General features: G+C 37.9%; 1 protein-coding gene across 12 annotated transcripts in view; it reads left to right on the plus strand.

Moving 5' to 3' along the window:
- LOC131439375 (complexin) overlaps positions 1 to 12,617 on the plus strand; it is a 721,216-nt gene that overhangs the window by 663,558 nt on the left and 45,041 nt on the right. The gene's annotated exons all lie outside the window — the stretch shown is intronic.

The following is a 12,617-nucleotide window of genomic DNA, read 5'->3' on the forward strand; positions in this document are numbered from 1 at the left end:
TCGACAAGAGCGATTACGTCACAGCTGCCAGTCATTAGCATTGGTGAAAAAGCATTGGGAGAGCATTGCACCGTTTCTAAAGAACTATTAGGATTTGTTGTTCGCAAATCGTAGGGAAATATCCTCAGTTTACTGCAAATCTAGAACAGTTTGGTTAGATTTGTGCACATTTCGCTGTGTGAAACTCACAGTAAACGAGATCAAGTGAAGCCTTCTTTGTTTTTGCGAAAAATGTTCCAGAGTTTAATGTCGTAGAGAATTACGCAATTTGACCTTTCTGAATGCTAGAAACGAGTCCCTTCAGCATATTGATAGTTTCTTACAATAAATTATGCAAATCCGAAATGAAATAATCAACATTAAAATTCTGAATGCGGATATTTTTATAGCCGTTAGGACCGCCCATTAGTGAAAAAGCTACAAACGAAATCAGGTAGAAACAAGCCGCTCAATAAAAAGTGAAGCCTTCTTTGTTTTTGCGGAAAATGTGCAAAGGGGAATGCTTGCATAATTCATACAATTGATCAACTAATTGATATTCGGAAGTGTTAAGGAACATGTCAGTTGTTTTCGTATTCACGACATCCAGTTATGTCTCTGACATTACCCACCCGCCTTTTTTATACAAAGGAATACAGATTTTATATGAAAATATCTGGCATCTCTGATTGAGTCTCAGTTTTCCGGTTTGGGAAACACATTCCGAACAGTATTTGGTGATGTATTGGGCCTCTACAGCAAACTAATAAATTCGGAGAGTTTGGCCATTCCATGAAATGACCCATCCCACTCCCCCTTCTCACAAAAACTCTCTTCAGTTTGATTTAAGTAGTATTCAATCTATCCTTTACAGTCATCATCAAAATTAGTTGTATGTAGTTCTTATTTTGCCCCTGGCGCAAATTTTCTTTGGTGCGCCACTGCGTCCATAGATTCTATTTTGTTTTTACTGTTTGCATAAAACAACATTCTCTATCTCTTTCCCCAGTTGAACTAAAACCAAAACCAAAACAGATCTTGTTAAACTATCACAATCGGAAGCGTAAATCAACATCAAAGCTTACGTGGTACAAAAAAAACGAATGCGGAAATCCGGATTCATTGTCATTCAATTGTCTCTCATAAAATATTCATTCATCACACGTACCGTCGACGGTTCCGAACGACTCTCGACGATGGATTTCACCGCGTTGCTCCGGAGCACCCGGTCAAAGTTTAAAGAATGAGTCAAATATAAAAACGAAAACATAAATAACGATACAATTTATTCCGGATGCTGCAGGAGGGACCCAGCAGCTCAGCAGCTGTGGTTTGTAAGTGGGGTTGTTGTATAAAAAGTATGATCGTAACTTGCACCGGTACAGTCGAAAGGAGACCGAAAGGAACTCTCTTATCAGTGTTTGCACTCTGCTGTCAGAGCGCCAGCCCGTCGCCCATGGCAGGCTGCGACCGTGGCGAGATGTTCCGATGGAAAGTTTTCTAATTTATGGTTCTTTATGGTACCTTTTATGATGATTACTGCATTATTATCGTGGTATAATAGGGTTTCGGCTAGCAGCACTAGTCCGGGCAGCAGATTCTAGTTTCAATGAGATCCAACGATCCTGGGGCCGTTGGCTAAGGAGGTGTGATGTTAACAGTTGTAATTTATTTTCTTAGAAGTTAGCTGCATAAGTATAAGAAGTAAACGAGTTCAAAAGTTTCGATGTGATTAGGTTAGAATTAAGTTGGTCGAGCTGGTGGAATTCTTCTATAGTTTTATAGCAAAGTTATGCAAAGAGCAGATCTTAAGTATCGCTATTAAATAAATTAATCTCATTACCGTTTGGTGTTCTAATATGACCACCGTCTAATTTTGAAGGTTTATTTAGATGATCTTTCAGACAGGTGACGAAATAGATAAATCAAAAAAATTATTACCTTTACAGAGTACAAATCCTGGTCTGTTATTTACTGTCGCTTAGAAGAACCATTATCTCGAATTTTCAACCAATCATTTCCTGAAGTTTGGAACCAATCCTACATATTTCCAGAGTTCAAAAATGGAGAGAGACGAAATGTCCAGTAGTATCGTGGAGTTGCGAACCCTTCGGTAGAAAGTAAATTATTTGATATTATCGTCAATCTCTCCGTTGAATCACTAGCTACATTTCAACAGACCAGCATGGATTTCATGCCCGGATGTTCCGTTTCAACGAATCTACTGTATTTTTATGTCAACATGTATCAACCATATGGAGAATAAATCGCAGGTGGATGTTATATACTTTGACTTGAAAGTTGCCTCCGATCGTATTGACCATGAAGTTCGGCTTCGTAAATTCAGTCTGCTCGGAGCCACAAACAAGCTAACTACTTGGCTACGACCTTACCTTAATCACAGAATTATTCGTGTAAAACTTGATTCTTGCGAATCATAGTAATCTAGGTCCCCTGATTTTCATACTTTTGAGAATGATGTAGCTACGAATTTATATACTGGATATAAACTCATTTTTGCTGACGATCTCAAACTCTATTTGGTAATGAATTCGACCGAAATATGGTTTCGATTACATACTCTTTTGAATAGCTTCGTCGAATGGTGTCGCACAAATCAGCTGATCATAAGCATCGCTAAATGCGCCGTAATGACAATTCCCAGGAAATGCAATCCGATCATCTTCAGTTACCGCATTTATTACGTAGAGTACGTAGAGTCAATGAAATCAGTGATCGGCAAATCGGCTGTTGAGGTTCATACCAAAAATATCCTGCGACGTTACCGACCCATATTGCTTAAAATCATAGTTCAGAAAAGGTTCATACGATTAGCTCTCCTACTGTCATCTCAAGATCGCTGTCAGCTACTAAATCTTGAATCACTGGATCGTTGTCGTCGTATCCAACAAACCTTAACAGTCGCGAAAATTCTGAATGGTGAAATTTATGCACCAGAACTGCTATCCCACTTGGATCTTCGAGCAACGAGAAGAACGCACGATGTATCGTTATTATCAACAAAGTTTCATCGGAAAAGTTATGGATATCACGAGCCAGTTTCTTCAAAGATACGTACTGTTCCACGAGCAGAGATACCATTGAGCTTGTCGACTCATAAAAAAGGCGGGTGGGTAATGTCAGAGACATAACTGGATGTCGTGAATACGAAAACAACTGACATGTTCCTTAACACTTCCGAATATCAATTAGTTGATCAATTGTATGAATTATGCAAGCATTCCCCTTTGCACATTTTCCGCAAAAACAAAGAAGGCTTCACTTTTTATTGAGCGGCTTGTTTCTACCTGATTTCGTTTGTAGCTTTTTCACTAATGGGCGGTCCTAACGGCTATAAAAATATCCGCATTCAGAATTTTAATGTTGATTATTTCATTTCGGATTTGCATAATTTATTGAAAGAAACTATCAATATGCTGAAGGGACTCGTTTCTAGCATTCAGAAAGGTCAAATTGCGTAATTCTCTACGACATTAAACTCTGGAACATTTTTCGCAAAAACAAAGAAGGCTTCACTTGATCTCGTTTACTGTGAGTTTCACACAGCGAAATGTGCACAAATCTAACCAAACTGTTCTAGATTTGCAGTAAACTGAGGATATTTCCCTACGATTTGCGAACAACAAATCCTAATAGTTCTTTAGAAACGGTGCAATGCTCTCCCAATGCTTTTTCACCAATGCTAATGACTGGCAGCTGTGACGTAATCGCTCTTGTCGAAAGCGAAACTAATTGTGCAGACGACACAAAACACATCTGCTCGCAGTGGCGATAGAATCCAAACTGATTGAATTTTTGTTAAGAGATTTCCTTTTATGTGATTTCGTTTGTAGCTTTTTCACTAATGGGCGGTCCTAACGGCTATAAAAATAGCCGCATATAGAATTTTAATGTCGATTATTTCATTTCGGATTTGCATAATTTATTGAAAGAAACTATCAATATGTTGTAGGGATTCGTTTCTAGCATTCACAAGGACCAAATTGAGGAACTCACTGCGATATTCACCACTTCTCGGAATATTTTTCCCGGACGATTTGTTGTACAGCAGCAGATATTTCGTTCTCTTCCTTAGAACGCGTTCTGATTGGCTGGTGTTGACATGGATCAAATGAGACAAGTTTTTCAATAGTGTACTATTGAAATACTTCAATGCTTTTGCTATACACGTTTAAATTGAAAAATTTCGATTCTATTGGTAGTTAGATTATATAAATCCTTTCACAGATCACTGAGCTATGAGCTTTAAAAATACGAGAAAGGCAAACGCGCCATATGAATTATCCTCTTCGATACTCGTTTATACCAAACATTTCAGAAAAGTTTAATTTTGAATTATTTGAGACTATGTCACAAAACTGAAAATTTTATCAAAAAATTGTGATCATATTTCCGATGGCATGTCGCAAGAATTATGTTGATTCATTAGATACAACAATAGATATTCACGATCAAAAACTTATCACTCTCTCAGAGGGTAAATTTTGAAAAGGCACCCCATAGTAAAGTAAGTCGTATTCACGACAAAAAAGTCTTTTGTCATGCTTCGTTGGCTTGCTTGTTTTGGGTGTTGGAAAACATTGCAAATGTCGGCTTGCCTTACAAGCGTAAGAATCAACTGATCCATGATTCTTTAGGGTTTTTCTCACAACTTTCTGACACTAATTCCCGCAGTTCCCAATCAACGAGAGGGTACCAAGAAATGCTTAAAAACGGAAGAAATCCAGACTCCTCTTTTGCAGCATAACCAAATTCGCTGTTCTTCCAGCGAGAACCTGAGGATGATGATGCAGGCTGTAACGAATGGTGCCATCCTGCCGGAGGACCAACCTTCATGGAAAGTTCCGTAGGCTTTGCTGGCGCATTAGTCTGGTACGCCCGCACTTACAACAATTATTAAAAGCTGGCCACTTTCGTTTCGTTTGTTGTTTGTTATTTAAGTGCTGACTTTACAGTTGAAAAGTTTTCCTTCTGTTGTCAGCTTTCATCTTCCGTTTTTTCTTTGTTGTTGTTGTTGTTGTTTTTATTACGACCATTATTTTCTATTAACGTTCACCCCTTTCTTGATTAACTGTGTTGAAGCTGTTTCCAGTGATGTAAAGTGTAAAGTGTGTCTATTATAGTAGGCTATGATTAAGGGAACGTAATGAGCTGAGGGAAAGTTAGCTGCCTACCATTGGTTCAAATTGACTCTAGTAGGGAGTCCTTGTGTACGAGTGACTCCCTAACGGAGTCAGATTGAGCCCGGTATGGCTCCAATCTCCGCTGCCCCGCTACAACTCTGCTACAACCACTACGAAGAATAATATTGATGCGATCGAAGTGTTTCAGTACAAGTGCACTAAGTGAATTATCGTAAATCTGACGTTTTGTTTTACTTTAATAACCATTTCGCTATTATTTTTGATCTGTTCAAAAATGTTCATTGTTTATGCTTTATGCGCCAGCTATAAACCGCCTACCGCCGATTTGAGAAGGAAATTGAATTCATGTACCCATATCAGTGACATTTATGGCTCGTTATTCAGGATCAGCTACTTTTACGGTAATGGCTTTCAGGACCCGCACCAACTTTTCCATTGTTTCTTTCTGCGGGCACTTTTGAATCGCTGCACTTGCGGCGATGCCTCGAATCAGAAGTTATCGCTCACTTTTGCGAGATGTTTTCGAATTTCCCACCGCGGCACTGCCCCAATCGGATGATGGGTTACTGCACTTCCCCCGCCCCTCCACCCATTCCATGAAAACTGTGTGTATCGTTTTGGTTTATTGCTTGGGTGCTGTAATGTTTTCTTCCGGCATAGGCAGGCTTGACGATAAAATGGTATCAATTCGTTTGTTATGTTTTGCTATATCAGAATCTGAACCGAATATTTCGATGGAAGCATAAAACCGGAATGATCTAATTCTACACAGTACGAAAAAATCGTGGAAACTCGCGTCTTGATAGATGCAGATAACAGGAACGTTGCTTAAACTTAGTACGATAAACATGTATAAACGTATCATGCCACTAACTTCACAGCGAATTTAGCTGAATTTGACTTCGAAACATGTTACAATAATTACAAACAAAAGCAATGTTATCAGGATATCCTGGAAGCAGGTTTTATGGTCTTAATGTTTACGTAGTATTACATGTTAATAGGTCACAAAGAAATGTGAAATGCTTGGATTTACGTCATTCGTAATATCCATTTTTTTCTAATATCATTTTCGCTTGAATCCAACCCAACGAACCCAGTTCCAATTTCCAAATGCTGTCACATTACAGTTATTGTCTTTATTTGAAAACAAATGACATTTGACTGAAAAAATACAACCTCAAATCATCGACACAACGCAATCCTACTTCCTGACTCAAGTAGTGTCATCGCATTGTTGAAATCAGCCCGGTGGCAACAATAAGGCGCTCTAGTCACTGCTATCGTAACCAACATCTCGGTCCTTTGGGGCCTTCATAGCTAGCAAGTCAGTGAGAGCAAAGTAAACAAAATGAAGTAAAATACAACACATCATCGATTATGAAAGTCAGTATTACAATTTGACACCACACGTAACATAACGATATCACATTTATCATTAAACATACAACAATTAAATTTGTTTCAACAAATCACAGATATTTAGCATCAACAAACTTTTATTTGTGTGTACATACTTCTTCGTTGTTTTCGTCTTTGCAAAACTTCCAAGCTTCTTGGCTTTGAAAGTACTATACTTTGTCCGTTTCGTACTTTGGCATCTTCCGTGGAGAGACTCTATAAATTTTCCCAGTTATGAAGATCGCTACAAGCTAATCGATTTTGATTTACTCTCTGTTCGACGCACAGTTTCCATGTTATTTTTTTAAAAATCTGCGTGATTTATTCATTCATTTAGTGATAAAATCAAATACAATACCTTTGATTCGGCTCTAAGAAGCTATACCACAGGAAAAATAGATCCAAATTTGTTCAATACAAAAAGAAACTATGATTTGCGCTTAGGTCGTAATGCAAAGGAAAATGGCACCGAATTTTGGTTGTCTAAAAGCTGTTTACTGAGATTCCGGTAAGTTGTTAAAATTAATTTTCTGATTGCGATTAAACGACCAATCACTGGTAAACACGGTACTTGACATAAGCGAATGTCAGTATAACATTTTGAATTGCCGAGAAATTTTGAAATTTGTATTTGTCTTAGCCGCAATTTCAGTAAAATATCGCTTCGCCGGTCGTTTTCGATATCTTTTTTCGCTGAGATCAAAATTTGGTTTTATATATGTAGCAAGGATAACTCACTCTACCAAAGATAAATAATAAAGACATGTACGTGCTTATAAATATTTTTACAAAATGTGGTTCGTTCCCGGTATCTTCTGAAATGACCGCACTTACCGCTTGGTGGAGCGCGAGATTAATTGCATTGTTATCATTTCGACCAAAGTGTGCCATACAATCTCAATATATAAAGGGTGATTTTTTAAGAGCTTGAGAACTTTTTTAAACAATAAAACGCATAAAATTTGCAAAATCTCATCGGTTCTTTATTTTAAACGTTAGATTGGTACATGACATTTACTTTTTGAAGATAATTTCATTTAAATGTTGACCGCGGCTGCGTCTTAGGTGGTCCATTCGGAAAGTCCAATTTTGGGCAAATTTTTCGAGCATATCGGCCGGAATAGCCCGAATTTCTTCGGAAATGTTGTCTTCCAAAGCTGGAATAGTTACTGGCTTATTTCTGTAGACTTTAGACTTGACGTAGCCCCACAAAAAATAGTCTAAAGGCGTCAAATCGCATGATCTTGGTGGCCAACTTACCGGTCCATTTCTTGAGATGAATTGTTCTCCGAAGTTTTCCCTCAAAATGGCCATAGAATCGCGAGCTGTGTGGCATGTAGCGCCATCTTGTTGAAACCACATGTCTACCAAGTTCAGTTCTTCCATTTTTGGCAACAAAAAGTTTGTTAGCATCGAACGATAGCGATCGCCATTCACTGTAACGTTGCGTCCAACAGCATCATTGAAAAAATACGGTCCAATGATTCCACCAGCGTACAAACCACACCAAACAGTGCATTTTTCGGGATGCATGGGCAGTTCTTGAACGGCTTCTGGTTGCTCTTCACTCCAAATGCGGCAATTTTGCTTATTTACGTAGCCATTCAACCAGAAATGAGCCTCATCGCTGAACAAAATTTGTCGATAAAAAAGCGGATTTTCCGAATGGACCACCTAAGACGCAGCCGCGGTCAACATTTAAATGAAATTATCTTCAAAAAGTAAATGTCATGTACCAATCTAACGTTTAAAATAAAGAACCGATGAGATTTTGCAAATTTTATGCGTTTTATTGTTTAAAAAAGTTCTCAAGCTCTTAAAAAATCACCCTTTACAAATGAGCTACCGAATCGAAAGGGTTTCACGTAGATGTGCGCCAAAAAAAGATCGTGACTGTCATGTCTGGAAATTCGCTTGTGACTCTACTCTTTTTAAATCTCCAAAAATCACTGAACTAGTGCGCACGCCGGTGTACACTTGGGTGGATTTAGGCGAGAGCACGTGAGAGCGATTCATGCAAAAAGAATATGATTCTCTCGCACCGATTTTATTTAACCACAAACGCACACCCAAAATTTGCGTATTCGACACTGAACACATCAGTATTGATTCATTTCATTTTTTCTTACTTACTGTTATGAATGGCTCTCATTGAGCGCCGAATCAACCATTTTCCTTCTTTAAAGTGAATGTTGACAGGCTTATTGGCCGTTATCAGAAAAAAAGCGCACGGTTTCATTATTTCCCATAGCTATCTGGATAAATAATGCGCAATCTAAACGTTTCTAGAGAAATGATGCTAAATTCGTAGCTTTCAAGAGGTTCATCTGTAGATGCGTAGAAAAAAAACAGATCTAGATATGCGGATAATTCCATAGGGTTGGCATCGCTTGCTGCATCCTCAGTGGAAGCATAAAACTTACACGCTCATTGAACAGAACTCATGGTTGAAGTTGTGATTACTGGAAAAAATATGTCAAAATTTGAGTATGGATTAGAGTAAAATTTACTCAGGCCATGAGTTCTCGCGCATTTGTTCATACATTAGAGTAAGCGTTGAATTTTCAAATATTTGCGTGAAAAAAGTAATTCGTGCAGTTTAGTGCGTTTTCATTCTGGGAATATTCTAATTGAATTTAGGAATGCAAAAATACGTCGTTTTTATTGCCATTTCTAGATCCGGTTTTTGGAAACCAGGAATCATTAATGATATTTGCTTTCAGTAGAAAATTTGTGGTTTCAATTATGTTAAGTGAGACGGCTAACGTAAGGATATTAAAATCATTCAATTTTGACCCCAAACCGGTCAAAAGGAAATGGAATTTTCTCTTCTAATTAAAAAAAAAGAAGAATGACTTTATCTAGAAATACATCCTTAACGAAGAAGAATTTCTTTACTTTGAGTGCAAAGAACTCAAATTTTCGAAAAAAATTCTCCAATTTTGACAGCCTCGTCCGTTAACTCAAAAATGAGTAGGTAGGTGGTGTGTCACTCAATTTTGAGCTATGTTCAATGAGAGTGTATGCGTCGATGTGTCACTCTAGTGAAATGCCATCACTACTTTAATCACAGTGCATAACGTTCCACATCATACTTTTGGAAATACATCGCACATTATTATTCCCTCTGGAGACTTCCCAGCGTGTTGCAAACGCCTTTCGACTTGTGCGATGGTGCATTTTCGCGAAGAAAAATCACCAAATTTCTGTACTTCTTTATTCTGGTTGCTTTTTTCCCAATTGTTTGGCATAAATCTTTCACTTGTTGTTGGTCTTGATCCCAGTATGACGGATTGTATCACCCACGATTTCTTGTGTTTGGGGTTCTCCAAAAAAAACTTCACTATTCGTCACCAGTGATAATACGATACAAAAAAGACTTTCTTTTATGAAGCGTTTCTTCATTTGTCTCGGTGAGTTGGCATCACTGGGAGTGCGATGCGGTGTCCTGGTGTTGCTCTCAAAAAAGTATAATTTCAATGTGTTGTTTGATACGTATAGGGCAACGGCTCCCTATTTCATCTGAGCTCCTATTTCCATCTCATCCCTTCACCTCATAACTTTGAACATGAATAATATTTTACAACCTACCGGAAGCAAACTGTGAAATGTTTTAAAATGATTTGAAAAGCTATTGTCACACTTTCCTATTGAAAGAAATGGTTTTAAATTCTTCGGTGATCGTTTTTTTCATATAAAATAAACTCACTTTTCAATTTAGGACACATTTTCGTCTCGAGATTTACAGTTCGTCATGTTTCTGAATATCTACTAAACGATTCGTCTCAAAACATGATCACTACTTCGCACAATTACACTACCATTGAATGCTGGATGACTTCATAATTAGTTATGTTCACTTGCCACTTGTTTAGTTAACGATTAAAAACTACAAAAATTACCCGACAAGCAATAAAAGTCTTAAAAAATATGAGATGAAAGTTTTTCACTTCGTTCACTTGATTGCGCTTTGTTTTCATCTCATTTGGTTTCGCAAAGTTGCCAAGTTATCTCATAATGTTACAAAACAAAAATTGTTTATCTTCCTTAAATTATCATCAAAAAGTATGTTTTTGGTATCCGTGACATTAGTTTAATTATATTATTGATATTAATATTTCAATAAAACTGTTTCAGCTTCGAATATTACCAGAAAGAACGTGTTAAATACTAATGAAATAACCATTGTGGCAAATCTAGTACCACTGGTTTCATTCCGCTATACGCTGTGAAGTGTGTGTGTGTGTTTCATCGGCTGTGCACAGAGATGCCAGATATTTTCATAGAAAATATGTAATACTTCGCATAGAAAGTCTATATCTGTTCTATCTGTTTTCACTAATAAAATGATGTTAAAAGATAGTTCTTTAGTTCTCCGTAAGCCATTGCCCCATTAGTTAGATAATTCAACGAGTAAATTTTTTTACCAATAATAATAATGTGGAAACATCCTGGTGGGTACGGTTGTATCGTTCGAGTTTTATATCTGGCAGCGGTGAGGCAGTCGGTCACCAGAATGTCTGCCCAGCCATATTTTTTCAGCTGGCAGCGTTTTGTCAGCCATCTTGGCAGCCATGCGAATGCGGGTGAGAGTGTAATAGTGGAATATTTTGTTTTGATTACTGTCGCCATTGCTAATTTATAGGATGAATAAAAGATCAACGATAGGATGGATAAAAATCCATTGAGATGAAATTAGGAGCAGAGTAGTGAAAACATCATTAGTGTTTTTAGTTGTTTTATAAATATTAGTTGAATTTTCAAGAAATGTGAATCTATTCTCAACGTGGAGCAAGGCGAATGAAGCAGTAATATGAAATAGTTACAGTGATTTTAGTGGCTAAATCGGGGTTTGAAAGCGACGTCCTTACAAATGAGATGAAATAGGGAGCCCTTACCCTAGTTAAAATTTAGTTTGAAATAGTTATGTTGAGTGATAGTGCAGGTGTAGAAAGTGTGTGTTTGGTAGTGAGAGTGCTATTTAATGAATAATATTGTTCCGCGAAACTAAAGATGCTCAAGCGGCGGAAACTGAGAATTTACCGCTCCAAAATTCAACGATGTTAACCTGTTAACCGATCGATGCGCCGTCTGTATGTCATTGTCGGTGTTATCGGATTTCTATTGAATATGTGAAAGTTTACAAGTCGATCGTGTCATTCAGACTGAAGGTCTAGGGTTGGTCTGCAGGGGATCCACTCGCAAATGTTTTTATTTTATTCTTTCAGTGGTCGTATTTCATCTCGCGTTGCTGACAACAGAGTGAGCAGAAAAAAAGGGATACTGGTGAGATGGTTCCTTGGAGATATTTTATATTTTTTTACATATATTTCTCCTCAGTATCGAAAATCTGGTTTTGTTTTGATCATATTGTTTACCAAAACATATCCGGATCTCTTCCCCTCCCTACTAACAAATCTCCTATCATGTGATGCTCGTGGAGATACAGTGGTACCCGCGGTCTCTAGAAACAACGAGTATCGGACTAACATTCCTTCCTTTCCCTCAGTAGCACAGCCTTTGGTCGTAGCCAGCGTCGTTATTGATCATTTAATAAAAAGTTAGAGTAAGTGGGTATGTACAGTGAAAATGATTTGCTTCTCCCAAGCTTTATTTTTTTGATTTATTGTACATTTCCCCTCATTCGGTCAGTCACGAAGTGCAACTACGGGCGATCTACTTCTGCTCAGCTCAGCTGAAGCGTTTCTTCATTTGTCTCTTGGTCAATTCATGCGGCATCTACTTTCCACACTTTCGAATCTTTGCCATGGTTCGTAAACATTATGGAAACTGCCATGATTCGTAGACATTATGGAAAATGTTGTTGAATTCCCAGTGCCTCTGCACACTGTCGGTGCAATTCAGTGTTAGCAAATAACGTTCGATCGATGGTCGCCGCAAAACTCATTTGGCGAATTTTCGAAACCGCGTATTTCATATTCGAAGTGTTACAGCACGGTCGCCATGAACTTCCACAATCGCACGGAGGCTCTCGGACACTGTTTTCCTATCACTGAACTAAACTAGAATACTAGTAGTGATTGCATGAAATTCTATACGGATATGTCCCGT

This window comes from Malaya genurostris, chromosome 1 (genome assembly GCF_030247185.1).
Source record: "Malaya genurostris strain Urasoe2022 chromosome 1, Malgen_1.1, whole genome shotgun sequence".
Classification (NCBI taxonomy): domain Eukaryota; kingdom Metazoa; phylum Arthropoda; class Insecta; order Diptera; family Culicidae; genus Malaya; species Malaya genurostris.